The 12,664-nt window shown below is 46.6% G+C and overlaps 1 long non-coding RNA gene across 1 annotated transcript; it reads right to left on the bottom strand.

The window, feature by feature from the left end:
- Positions 1–4,356: 4,356 nt before the first annotated feature.
- LOC122733613 lies at positions 4,357–12,627 on the bottom strand. Its single transcript, XR_006353930.1, has 3 exons — positions 12,307–12,627; positions 4,612–4,667; positions 4,357–4,499 (listed from the first exon to the last, which is right to left on the bottom strand). It is a non-coding gene; the product is annotated as an uncharacterized LOC122733613 (long non-coding RNA).
- Between the last annotated feature and the right edge of the window lie 37 nt (positions 12,628–12,664).

Below are 12,664 nucleotides of genomic sequence, written 5' to 3'. Positions count from 1 at the left end.
AAAAGAAAAGAAAGAAGCTTCACAGTAAAGCAGAAGTAGAAACTAGTTGGGTTGTAGAAAGTACATAAAACATACAGCATAACCAAGTGGAGTCTAGAATAGAAGCAAAGATGTAAAAGTTATTTTGTTGTTGAAGGCAGCTCCTGATCAGGAACTCTCTGACCCAATGCAGACTGACACTTGCTTTATAGTGTTGCATTGTTTGAGATGTGGCCCGGATAAGTGACTTGCCCACAGTCACAGAGCCAGTAAGTATCAGATGCAAATTGAATTCAGATCTTATTCCCTCAGAGGCCCCTTTTATATACCCAGTCTCCATCACCTCGTCATCCAATAGGTTAATTTTTGGGAAACACAACCATTAGTCAATAAAAATTTGGGGAAAACTATATAGCAGCATAATTAAAAGGGGGAAGGGGACGGATTCCCTCCTCTGCTCTGGTCTTCCAGTTCTGTGATCCAGTTGTCCTCTAGGCTGACTAGATTCACCTGCCAGCAGAGTCAAATTCCTTCTAGAACAGACAGAAGCAATGACTGGGACCAAATGGTTGGTCTGGATTGCTGCCCCCACCCCACATTCCCTTTGAAATAGTATGTTGTCAAAGTGGTGAAATTGTCAAGTGAAATGACCAAGCCCTTCTGGAAGGAGGAAGCACATATTGTCCAAAAGACCCCGCTTCAGAGAAATGCCATAGAAAAACGGGGCCACAGACCAGAGCGCGGGAGGCGGAGGCTGGGAGGCGGAGGCTGGGAGGCGGCTGCAACTGGGAGGCGGAGGCTGGGAGGCGGCGACTGGGGGCTGCAGCGGCCAGCGCGCAGCTTGGAGAGCCTGCATCGCGCAAAGCAGCCGAGAGCCGGACTGGGGCAGCAGCAGGCCTGCGCCAAAGGGGCCTCGCTCCTGGCCGTCCGCCTGCGTGCGGCCCGGGCAGTATGAAGGTAGAGCCCAGCGGGTCGGGCCCGGGCCAGGGCCAGGACCAAGGCCAGGGCCAGGACCAGGGCCAGGGCCAGGGCCAGGACTATGACCAGGATCAGGACCAGAGCCTGGACCAGGGCCCAGACTAAGGCCCAATCGCCACCACAGGCTGCACCAGGCCCACAGCCTATAAGGGGACTCGGACCTGCGTAGCCCCCTTGCTGAGCACAAGAAATCTCCATCTCCCGGCACTCCAGGGCAGGAAGAAGGTCGGGCATCGCCTGACGAACCGGTTGGAAGTCCCAGGCCTGGTCCTAGGCTTGGCATGGGACCAGCTTGGAAAGAAACTGCCGCTTCCTGGACATCCCACGCTGGAGAGTGGGAGCCCCCACTGACTGGCTCTTCCTCCGACCTCGAGCTGGTAAAGGATATTCTTTTCTCCTCTTCCTCCCCCTCCCCCATTCTTTGCTGTGAGAATTTGTCCTAAGGGGTCCAAAGTGCTCTTTCCCATCCCTTCCCCCTCCCCCCACTCCTATCCTCTACTTCGGTTCTGGTCGTACTCCTTTTCTCCATCCGCTCTCTCTGCCCTCCGGAAACCCACTCTAGCCTGAAAATCCGGAACATCTCTCTCTCCTTCACTTCCTCTTGTCTACTCACACAGCCATCAGCCTAATTCATCATCTCCCACCTGGAATATATAGCAAGAACCTCCTAATTGGTCTCTACACCCTACCCCCCAAGTCTCTCCTCTCTCCAATCCATCCTCCTACTAAAGCAAAGATTTCATCATGTCACTCCCTTGAGCAAAAAAACAAAAAAACCCAAACCAAACCCAACCCCTTTGTGGCTCTTTACTGTTCTTAGGGCCTCTGCAACCTACGCGTTAAGCTTGATGTCACAGTATTCCTCATTGTACATGCCAGAAAGACTGGACTGTTTCCTGAACTCAGCATTCCATCTCCATCACTCCTGCTTATCTTCACTTCCCAGAATCCTCAATTCCTTTCAAAGCTCAGCTCAGGCTTCCCAACCCCCAGATTTTCATGTTTTTCCTTCTTCAAATATCCACCTAGTAGATACTTTGTATTCTTCAAGGACAGAATAATCTTGAGAGGGAGAACTATTTGCATTTTGAGCTTTGTAGCCTCACTGTGTGTGGCACAGGGCCTGGCTTCTTGTGGGCTCTTGATAGGTGTTTTTTGGAACGAAAGGTGGGCAGCGGTGGACGAGATGAAGTAAGGAAGCATCCATGCAGTTCAGAGGGAGTTCAGAGTGTGTGAGGGATGGTGAGCTACACTGGCAGGCATGTGGGGTGGGGCCTGACTGCTGTGGAAACTGCCATTTATGCAGAACTTTTCTTAGAATAACCCGAAGCTGGCAGGTAAGATCTTATTATCTCCCTGTTATGAATGGGAAGAAAGAAAAGCATAGCAATTCGGGGACACAAGTTCCATGAGTTCCATGTTGTTATCAAGCACTTAGAGGAAAATATTGATGGCACGCTCTCAAAATTTGTACATTCAATTCAAATTCAGGTTGATTTGTTAAGTCTTTGTTGGGGGCAAAATTGATTCTATTTGGACACACTTTGGTTACAGATGTAGGATTGATTGGTTTCCAAATTGTTTGTGTACAATTAGACTATCGTATCTGGAGTAGTGGGCAGAGAGGAATAAAATAAGACTTTGGCTTGTAATGGGCTTTAAATGCTAAACAGTGAACTTGTTTATTTGTTCCTGGAGGGAACAGGGAGCCACTGGAGTTTAGAGGGCTGACATGGCCAGCTTTAGGAAAATAATTTCGGCAGCTGAATGGATTAGAGTGGGGAGAGATTTGGGCTACCCACTGCAATAGGTGATGAGGGCCTGGACTGGGATGGTGGCTGTTTGAGTGAAGGGGATATATGTGCATGTATATACATTTATACATGTCTATGGTGCTACAAAGGTAAGAAACAAGATTTGCCAATATATTGGACATGTGGGGTGAGTATGAGTGAGGAATTAAGGATGACACTGGGTGTGAACCTAGAAACTCACAAAAAAAAACCCTTACAAAATGGTGGAACCTTTAACAGTAATAGGAAGTTGGGAAGAGGGGACAGTTTGTTGGGGGGAGGAATGAATCATTTGGGATATGGTGAGTTTGGGATGTCTGTGGGATATCCAGTTAAGAGATATCCAAGAAGGGACAGCTAGGTGGTGCAGTGGATAAAGCACTGGCCATGGATTCAGGAGGACCTGAGTTCAAATTCGACCTCAGACACTTGACACTTACTAGCTGTGTGACCCTGGACAAGTCACTTAACCCTCACTGCCCTGAAAGAAAGAGAGAGACAGAGACAGAGACAGAAACAGAGACAGAGAGAGAGATCCAAGAAGTACTTGGTGATGTGAAACTAGAGCTCAGGAGACAGCTTAGAGATGGCTCTGTGGATCTGAGAATCATCTGCACAGAGATGATCAGTGAATCCATGGGAGCTTAAGAGAAGAGAAGAGGGTTCAGGAGAGAACGAGGACATCCTAGTGGGTGTGACTTGGATGGAGATCCAGACTGAGGAGTGGTAGGCAGGTAGGAGGAGAAATAGAAGAGAACAGGGAAACCTAGAGATGAAAGTTCTTTCCAAAAAGATAAATATGACAGTAGTTAGCCTTTATATAGCACCTACTATGTGCCAGACACTGAGGCTCCAAGCAACCTTTCAAAGTAGGTGCTATTTTTATCTCTATTTTCCAGTTGAGGAACCTAGAGACAAACTGAGATGAAGTGACATGCCAATAAGTGTCTGAGGCCAGATTTGAACCCAATTCTTCCTGACTCTAGGTCTAGCACACTCTAGGTTCAGCACTGTGCCTACTGTGCCAACAGCTGCCTCTATGATAGCAAAGGATAACATTGACTTGGAACATAATTCATTTGTACATTTGTTTTTAACTGGGTGTCCCAATCTCACCCAGACTAGAAGTACAGTCTGTCTACAGGCCCAATCTCAATACTGACTGGCCTAAAACTTTATTTAACCTGCTCCTTTTTTCTGCTCTGGATTGGTTCAGGACTCTAAATCCAGGGGTTCCTAAAATTTTTACCTCCTAATGCGACCCCCTGATCTGCTTTACTGTTATGGCTTGGCTGTCCTAACAATCTGTTGAATTCAAGTGCCCCACCGGCCTTAGGCCTTGCCCCTCTATAAAGTATCACAAGCATTGACACCGCCATATCTGGATTACTCATCAGATCTTACAGAGGAGGAAAGTAGAAGATTATGAGCAATAGTGTGTCATAAAAGTTTGAGCTACAGCAGAGAGAAAAACAAATGGATAGGAAGTTTGGCAAGAGACCCCACTGAGCTAGATTGTCCTGAGGGCACTCAAGGATGAGAACAGCAAACGGACAACAATAGTGGAAAGATTTCTATAGCTCCTTTTTTCCATGAATTCCAATGGAGCTACCACAGTTGTACTCTGACATGACAATCTTCAATGAGGATATAGAAATGTCACCAAAGAAAACCAAACTAGGAAGAACAAATGGACTAAAGCATACACAAGGTTGTTCCATGTTCTAGGCATCAACAGTCCTCAGGGCCCTGAGGGAGAGGAGAAGATAGTAAATGTTGGGGGAGGGCGGGATGTAGACTTTGTGCTTATTCAGAAAAGTGACCAAAAAGATAGTAAGTCTTGACTCATCCACATACTTACTTTCCCATTTCTACAAAATCTTGCAGAGAACAATCAACACAGGCACTGAGCGCATCCTAGATGAAAGTAGAAGGAAGCAAACTTTGTTAAATGTTATTAAGATCAAGGCTTTAGTGGCTGAAAGGTGTTTGTTTGTGAAATGAATGAAAAAAAAAAAACCAACCATTGAAGAAGTGATTACCATGTGCAAGGCCCTGGACTAAGCATTGGACAGGCAAACAGAGGAGTGAGCCAGCCCCTACTTTCAAATGGGGAAGATGGGGAGGGGGAGGGGGGAACATGGTCATTTCTTTTGCTTTTTTTTTTGCAGGGCAGTGAGGGTTAAGTGACTTGCCCAGGGTCACACAGCTAGTAAGTGTCAAGTGTCTGAGGTCGAATTTGAACTCAGGTCCTCCTGAATCCAGGGCCAGTGCTTTATCCACTGCCCCCGACATGGTCATTTCTATAGCTAAAATGCCATCAGTTTCTGGTGTAGAAACACTTGACATGGCCAAGGACTTTGGTGGTAAGCATTTTCTCTTCTGGCAGGAGCCCCTGCATCTCTCCAGGGATTGCATCCCAGGAGGATGAGAGAGGGGGCAGGGGCTTGGACTGGAGGTAGTTCCAGTACTCTGGGGGATCCAGCCACTCCCGGGCACTTTCCTGACCTTTGGTGGCAGTTGGTCAGCCATTTGTGTCGCTGGCGGCAAGGAAGTTGGGCTTTGGCCCCAGAAAGTCCATTTGTCAAATCAGAGAGGTGGTGCATAAACAAAAATGCATTTGGGGATAGTTGAGGTTTTTCTTTTTTCTTTATGGGAGAGGAAGTTCAAACCCAGCCTTACTAGCTGTGTAACCCTGGGCAGTCATTTCACCCTATTTGCCTCGGTTGCTTTGTTTGTGGGATGAGCTAGAGAAGGAGGTGGTGAGCCACTCTGGTGTCTCTGCCAAGAGTTTGACACGACTGAAGTGACAATAACATAGGTGTGCATAGAGATGTGTATGTATATATACACCCATATTACATACGTTTACAGACATATTGATGTATGTCTTCTCTGACTTCCAAATGGAGAAATAAAATCATATGCATATACATTTAAAAACCAAAACAAGGAAGGTGGGCTTCTTCTCCACAGTGATCTATCTGCAGGGCTCAAGGTTCTTGGGCTCCAGACCTTAATCTGTCTTCATTAGGCTAGAAGAGGAGGTGGTTGTCCAGGCAGTAGTGGGAGTGATTGGACTTGCTTGGCACATGTTACCTTCTGTATCTTCTTCAAGGTACTGGCTAGAATGGTTTCCCTGCTCTCAGAAGTCAGTAGGAAGTGTCCACTTGGAATCTGATTTGATAGAACAAAGTGTTTCCTTAAAGGCTTTCCTCGGTCTGTTGTCTACTGTGAATATGTAACAACCATATAAGATTCCTTGCTATACACAACAAGAGAAGGAATTTTCATAACCTTAATCTGATTATTATCAAGCAAGGTACAAACTGGGAAAATGCCACATGCTCGCCACGTCATCCAAAGGAGTTTGCCCCTGTCATGGAGACTGTATGATATAGAACGTCCAGATAGAGAAGGGAATTTCTATAGACAGTGAGGTCTTCCACATGGTCCTGGTTATGGATGACATTGAGCCAATTACATCAAAGCCTGGAATATGACAGTGCCTCCACCAAGAGATTTTAATCCCTCAAGGATCTTACCATCCACAGGGGGAGAGTACATCAAGAATATCCATTGTCTAGACAAGGTTGTGCAACTGGATGGACAGAGCCCTAGATCTTGTGAATCTGTAACCAAGATCTGGGACAAACACTGAGGATGAACAACAAACCGGGCCAGTTGACTGATTTGAATTGCCATTAGGAAATTAGAGTGTTTTTCATGACCCCCAATTTTTCTTAGAAACAAAGGATCATCTTTTTAAATATTGATATTTTTCTAGTGATGTCATAAGTCATGAAATAACACAGTCTTTGAAGATTAAAGTTGTACATTACCCAAAAGCCAATAGAAGAGCACATGGTGCCCATGAATAAGGTACAATATGTAACACCAAGTAATGGCTCACATATGCCCAGGGAGCTGGCCCCTTCACTCATCCACTCCCTCTCTCTAATCTTCAACATGTCTTTATCCACTGGCTCCTTTCTTACCTCCCACAAACTTTCATTTGTTCCTCCTGTCCAGGAATTGTCCTGTGCCTCTCTTCTCTTTCACAACCAACTCCTAGGAAAAATTGTCTTCAGTCACTGCCTCCACCTCCCTGTTTTCACCTCCCATTCACTTCTCTACCTTTTACAATCTGGGCAGAAACTGTTCTCTTTACTCTACCAGCAATCTCTTAGTTATCATGTCCGAGATCCTGCCCTTAGGCCTCATCATTGTTCCCGTCTCTGGAGCATTTCATACTGTTTACAGCCCTCTCCCCTTGAATATCATCTCTGCCCTGGGTTTTTGTGATACTGACCTCTACTGATCATTCCTCCTCAGGTTCCTGTGCAGGAATTGAATCTATGTATAGGTGTGCCCTAGGTCTCTCTTACTGGGACCCTCTTTTCTTACAGAGTGCAGCTATACCCTCGGTGATTTCATCAGCTCCCATAGGTTCAACTATCATCTCTGTGGCTGACTCCCAAATCTACCTATTCAGCTCTCCTCTGTTTTTTGAGAAATGGGCCCACTTTACTAATTGCCTGCTAAATATTATTGGGCCCCAAGCATCCCAAACAACATGTCCAAAAGAGAAGTCCTCATTTCTCCCCTTAAGCCTCCCCTTTCTCCTAAGCCTTTTTTTTTTTCTGCTGAAGGGACCACCATCCCTCCAGAAGCCAGGTTTACAACCTCAAAGCCATCCTCAACTCTTCATCATCAATCTATCAATCAATTAAACATTCATTAAGCTCCTGTTATATGCCAGCCAGGCATTGCACTAAGCACTGTAAATTCAAAAAGAGGCCAAAGACAGGCCCTGATCTCAAGGAACCTACAATCTAAACAAATATATAGCAAGCAAGCTAGCTACAGGATAAATCAGAAGTAATTCAAGAGGGAAGGCACTAGAATGAAGAGAGATTAAGAGTTCCTGTCCAAGGTGGGATTTTAGTTGGGACCTAATGGAAGCCAGCTGGTGAAGTTGAGGAAGGAAATTATTCTAGATATGGGGAACACAGCCAGAGAAAACCCCCTGTAACTACGAGATGGAGTGTCTTGTTTTTGGAACAGCTAGGAGGCCAGTGTCACTGGGACTGAAGAGTACATGTTGGGGAGTAAGGTAAAAGAAGACTGGGAAGGTAAGAGGGTGCTCATGACGAAAGACTTTGAATGCAGAGGGTTTCATATTTGTTCCTGGGGGTGACAGGGAGCCACTGGAGTTTGAGTAAGGGGGATGGCTGAGTGGAGGAGGAATTAGTGCAGGGTAAGACCCACAAGTAGGCTATTCTAACAGTCCAGGCTAGTTCTCATTGCTTCCGCCTCTACATTTCACCCATTCTCTCTCCTCTTCCCTTTGCATGTATCACTTCTTGCCTAGATTACCACAGTAGCTGCCTCTGTAGTGTCCCTTGCTCCCCTCTCCAATCTATTCTCTACACAACTACCACCAAAAAGTTTCTCAAGCCAGATTTCACCATGTCACTCCCTTGCTCCAGAAGCTTTGGTGTCTCCCTATTATTGCCTCTAGGATAAAGTACACCAAGCTGTCTTTCCAGAATACTTACACATGACTCCCCAACACTTGATGTTCTGGCCAGATTTATCATCTCCTACAATGGAAATCCCCACTGCAGACCTTTGCACAGCCTTTCCAGCTTGACTATAGTGTACTTCCTCCTCTTCTGGCTCCTTTCAGGGCTCCCCTTCTTCCTTCATGAGGCCTTTCCTGCTCCCTCTGGGATTAGCACTTCCTGAAATCACTTGGCACATGCTTTGTGCTTTGGAGTCTCCAGTAGAACACTGCTTTGGCTTTGTATCCCCAGGGCCTTGCCCACAGCAGGCACTTAATAAACACTTATTTAGTTGGATTGGATCGATAAGTAGGTGCTCATCACTGCCCTTCAATGATTGGAGCTCCTTAAGGGTGGGGCCTGTCTTACTTTTCTGTGTGTCTCCCCAATGCTTAGCACAGTACTCTGCACATTTGGCTGCTATGGATTTGAAGAAGGAAGCACACAGATAAGATTCCCCCAGGAGGAGATATTATGGATAGGTTGTTATCTGTGCTGCTGCAGGGCATGGCCACATCAGTCATAGCACATGCAGATCACCGGATTTCAGTCTGAAGGGGCCACATTAATCATCTAGTCCAACCCTCAAATCCCCACTAGAATATTCACAAGTAATCATCCAGCTTCTGCTAGAAGCCCTCCATGAGGGAGCCCCCCACCTCCCAAAGTGGCCCATTCAATTTAGGGTTAGTTCTCCTTGTAACCAATTCATTTCTTGGATAGGAAATAGAAGTTACATGGAAAGATAGGTTATAGGGGGCAGCTAGGTGGCACAGTGGATAAAGCACTGGCCCTGGATTCAGGAAGACCTGAGTTCAAATCCAGCCTCAGACACTTGATACTTACTATCTGTGTGACCCTGGGCAAGACACTTAACCCCCACTGCCCTGCAAAAAACCCCTGAAAGATAGGTTATAGGCAGATTTGGGGGGGGGCAGGGCAATGAGGGTTAAGTGACTTGCCCAGGGTCACAGAGCTAGTAACTGTCAAGTATTTCAGGCTGGATTTAAACTCAGGTCTTCCTGAATCCAGTGCCGGTGCTTTATCTACTGCGCCACCTAACTGCCCCCCCCCAATTCATTTCTTAAACCAAGGCTACAGTTGCCTCTTTCTAATGTCCACCCATTGCTCCTAATTTTTATCCCCTGAAGTATACTGCTTATGATCAACAGGGAGGAGTTGCTAATATTTTGGGATTATCTTTCTATTTTACCTTGTATCTTAACAGATTAGAACAAAGGACTGAATCTAATATTGACCTTTAATATGAATAAGTGATAAATGCTACCTGTAGGTTACAAAAATCAAGAGACTGTACGAAACATGTTTCAACACTGGTTAATGTGAAGGTTTGAGTTTTAGAGCATGGCAAACTAATTGTGATACAATAGTGTGATGTGTCATCCCTCAAAAGGCATCTGATCTTAGGCTATGTTAAAACAAGTGTATCTTGAGGGAGAGAATTAATAGGCCTACCATGTTCTGATGTGTGCTGAGCAATTTAGCGAGAAGAGGGCTTGGGGGAGATGGAGCTGACAGCTGACTTCAAATATTTGAAGGGTTGTCCAGTGGAAAAAGGAATAGCTCTGGCCCCAGAGCAATGGGAGGAAGCTGCAGACAGGGTGAATTGCACTTGAGCTAAAGACAAAACAAAGTATGTAGGGGGGATGGGCCACCTTGGGACCGAGGGCCCCCTCACAGGTCTTCGGGTGGAGGATGGACTTGTCAGGGATGTTTTAGAGGGGTTTCTTTTCATATGTGGCCTGGGCTCACTGTCCTTTAAAGTCTTTTTCAACTCAAGTTTCTATGTTAAGGACAGTTAGGGAATACTTCTCTATACTACTATCAAAATTCAGAGAAAGAAAAGGCTAGAGCCGGGGCAGCTAGGTGGCGCAGTGGATAGAGCACTGGCCCTGAAATCAGGAGGACCTGAGTTCAAATCCAGCCTCAAACACTTGACACTTACTAGCTGTGTGACCCTGGGCAAGTCACTTAACCCCAATTGCCTAAAAAAAAAAAAAAAAAGGCTAGAGCCATGGGAACTGTATTAGTTGGGGAATGGAAGAGGTGAGACTTGAAATAGACTTTTTGAAGATATCACACACACACACACACACACACACACACACAGTCACACAACAGAAGAGTTTCCTTGTACTTTGAAAATCTATAGTTCAAGCATGGGGGAGAAAGGTAGAGTTTCAGGGATTTGGTTCTAAGAGGCACTAAGGATTCTAAGAGGTCAGCCTTGAAGCCTTAATGCCTTACAGTGAAGGCCTTGCTTGAGTTCCTAGCACAGACTAGGTGCTTTGCAAATGTCTGTTGAAATGATTTAAGGACTTTTCTGGAAGGCTATACACACTATTCTTGCAAACAATCTAGACAGGAAATGTGACTGTGAAGCCAATTCAGAGCAGAGTAAGCAACATGCAGAATTTCTCTGGAAAAACAGGAGAGGCAGGCCACGTAGTGTGATGGAAAGCCGGCAGGTTTTAGAATCAAGAAACCTGCCGCTACCAATGTAACTTGCTATTTAGTGAGAGTCACCTTAGCTTTCTGAATGACACTGTTTCTCTGTAAAATGGAGCTAGATAGTACGTTACGCACTCACTGCCTCACTTGTGTTTTCCAGTGACCAGGACTTCTGAGTTCTCATTTAATAGAGAGAACGCTGAGGCTTGAGCAGTTGTCTAAAATTCTGAGGTTTGGAGAGAGGAGGTCATTTTGCTAACTCATGTGATGTGCTTGGCTAGCTATAAGTCCCCACATTTCCTGTGCTTCTGAAGAGGGGTAGCACGTAAGTATCATGTAGCCTGGGACAGTCGCAGAAGTTATTGCCACTCCTGCTGGAAGATTTAGGGGGTCAAAGCTAGGGAGGAATTAAGTAGATCGGCCTTGGCCAAAAGTTTCACTTTGAACCTCAAGAGCACCTCCTCCTTCCCCAAGACCTTGGCTCTTTTTGGGTCTTCTCTCCTGTACCCTGGCCTTTTTTGCCAGAAAATTTCTATACCCCCACCAACCTCCTGTCCCTTTCATTTAATGCCCACTGCCACCATCCTAGTTCTATATCATTGATTCCCCAGCCTCTCTACCTGGCTGTCCTGGGCCGTTTTCTCTTTTCTCTCTATACTGGTCTCTTGGAGATCTCATCCAGTCTTAGGACTTTAGCACCTCTACATGGGTACCTCCCAGATTTATATATCTCGGTCTAATCGATCCCCTGACTTTAAGCTGCACATCTCTGATTTCTCCGGATCTCTCAAAGCCCCTTCCCCTCAATTTCTAATCTGTGATCAAGCCCTGTGAATTCTAGCTTCCTACCATCTCTTGAGTTTGTCTCCTTTGCTTCACTCCTGTGCTCCAAACCCTAGTTCACCTCTTCTTTGAACTACATACCGCTGGTCTGTTCCCACTGCAATCCATCCCTTTGCAAACCACTCCCTAAATAATCTTCCTAAAGGCACAGAAATGGCTCTTATCAGTCATCTGTTCAAAATTCTTCAGGGCCTTGCTTGCTGTTGCCTCTAGAACACAATTCAAAACCCTTGGCCTGGCTTTTCAGGTCTGCCACGTCTGGATCCAAGCTGTGTCTAGACCTGTTTCACATTATTCCCATTCTAGCTCTACTGTACTCTGGGTTATTTCCTACAAACGCCGTGCCATCCCCCTGACTTCATGCCTTTGTTCATATAATTGATGTCTCGCCCTCCCCTCCCCCACGTCTGACCTGTGCCGGCTTTATCTGTGTGCCATCAAGACACAGCTCCTGTGCCACCTCCTCAGTGAAGCTGGCTTTCTTTGCTCTCTCCCCCTTTGATTATTTTGCATGGTCATTTGTTTCCCTTTAGAATTCGGGAGAAACTAAGCTCCTTGTTTCACTGTTTGCCTTTATCTTCCCAGCACAAGCACATAGCAGGCAGGAGCTACTAAAAAGGGCTGATGGCAACTAACTGGGGGTGGCCAGAGGCTTGGAGCTCTGATTTACTCACTCCTCTCCCGATGCAGATCAGCAGCATCTGGCGGCCCCACGGGGTCCTTGAGAGTGGCCAGGGAGGGGAGAGTTGGGGGAAGGCTGCCACACAGGGCTGCGCAGCCAGCCTGGAAGTCTGGGGCCAGAGGCTGGCAGGGGGCAGGGCCGGACGCCAGGCCTTCCGGACACCGGACTGGCTTACTAGGCAGCTCCTAAGAATGAGAGCCGAGCGGTGAGGCCCGTCATTTTATAGCTGAGGAAACTGAGGCGGTGAGACTTTATGTGACTAAGCCAGGGTCACCCCAGCCGACCAGGCCCGGGCTGGGGCGGCTCGCGCTTCCGCGCGGAGGCGAGTGCGTCAGAGCCGGAGCGAGCGC

This window comes from Dromiciops gliroides, chromosome X, assembly GCF_019393635.1.
Source record: "Dromiciops gliroides isolate mDroGli1 chromosome X, mDroGli1.pri, whole genome shotgun sequence".
Taxonomy (NCBI): Eukaryota; Metazoa; Chordata; class Mammalia; order Microbiotheria; family Microbiotheriidae; genus Dromiciops; species Dromiciops gliroides.
This window is presented reverse-complemented; position numbering and strand designations above follow the sequence as displayed.